The sequence below is a fragment of the Nymphaea colorata genome, chromosome 7 (genome assembly GCF_008831285.2).
Source record: "Nymphaea colorata isolate Beijing-Zhang1983 chromosome 7, ASM883128v2, whole genome shotgun sequence".
NCBI lineage: Eukaryota > Viridiplantae > Streptophyta > Magnoliopsida > Nymphaeales > Nymphaeaceae > Nymphaea > Nymphaea colorata.
This window is the reverse complement of record NC_045144.1, coordinates 12429898-12431154: the sequence shown is the minus strand read 5'-3', so window position 1 is coordinate 12431154 and position 1257 is coordinate 12429898. Positions and strand designations below refer to the sequence as shown.

General features: G+C 40.0%; 1 long non-coding RNA gene across 3 annotated transcripts in view; it reads right to left on the bottom strand.

Moving 5' to 3' along the window:
* Positions 1-759, bottom strand: part of LOC116257036 (uncharacterized) — a 7352-nt gene extending 6593 nt beyond the window's left edge. For all 3 annotated transcript variants that reach the window (XR_007573865.1, XR_004173292.2, XR_004173294.2), the window contains exons 1-2: positions 333-759; positions 1-205 (exon numbers count right to left, since the gene is read on the bottom strand). The exon at positions 1-205 is cut by the window's left edge and continues 19 nt beyond it. This is a non-coding gene — a long non-coding RNA (uncharacterized LOC116257036). The remainder of the gene's footprint in view (positions 206-332) is intronic.
* Positions 760-1257: the final 498 nt, after the last annotated feature.

Genomic DNA, 1257 nt, shown 5'->3' with positions numbered 1-1257 from the left:
GATTCCCTCAATTTTAGAGTTTCCTTCTCTACTCTTCCTGACGAAGCTATGAAATCAGAATCAAGAGAAGCTGACTTCTTGCACTTCCTTGCTAAAGCTGTATTTGAATTTTTGTTAACGCTCAACTACTAGACGAGTCTCCGATGATTTTCTCCCCATATTTCTGCATCCACACTCAATTTTCTGTCCTCAAGTCATCAAAATCCTAGAGAAAACCAAACAATCGTCAACCTCATATCAGAAAACAAAGCAAAGGCTAAAACTCTTTCGATTCTTGCACAATCCGCAACATAGGCAAAATCTGAAAAAGAAATAGAACACAGAGAACTCACTAACTCGGTCTCCCTGGTGTCCCCTGTCTTTCTGCTCTCCAAATCCACCAACAATCCATTCTCGAAGCCGCTTGATTTCTAAAACTCCAAACTCCACCACATCACAACAATCCTCATCCATAAGCCTTTTTTCACTTCCACATCAGAGCTTCAAACCGGATTTCCTCCATCTCTAACCCAGCCCAAACCCCTGAACCAGCAAGTACCATAACCGCCACAACAATCTCCATCAGTTTGCCGTCTCACCGAGCAACAACATTTCATCTCAAGCGAAACCCAGACTCCTCCACAACATTTCGACAACTTCCCTTCCTTTCAGAATATGGGGGAATCTACCGGCATGGAAATGGCTCGTGGAAAGGCCTTTCTTATTCCCTTCCTTTCATAATATGTAGGTGCCGCGTAACTGTCGAGAATGGCTTGGGCAGGGAAAGCAAATCGATCGGTTGTGAATATATAGAACTTATCGGCTACGGTTCACGCCATAAGTAAGGATGGGTCGTGGCGGATAAATATAAGTGTCCTAATGTGCTTAGATAAAACAGTACAGTGACCCAACGAATAATGTTACAGTATTGCTGAAGGAAAGTGTATTTTCGCCAAAGTTTCTAACATTAATTTGTCTTTATATATTATATTGTAGTAGTTGTTTATTGATGAATTAGAGTTGGTTTCCTTGTAGGACACTATTGAAGCTGAATCAGCTGAGTTTATTTCTTTTGAATAATTCAGTTGTATTGTTAAGTTCCTAATTCATCATGGATATTATTCCAAACAATTGCTTGTTGATTCTATGCTCCTGCCTTTTATATTGGTCATCTTTTATCATTCATAGGATACAGGTTGACAGACTTGTTTTTCAATTGAAACAGGTGAGAGAATAATAGAAGCAAGTAGAGGATGAGAACGGATGAATCTACTGGAC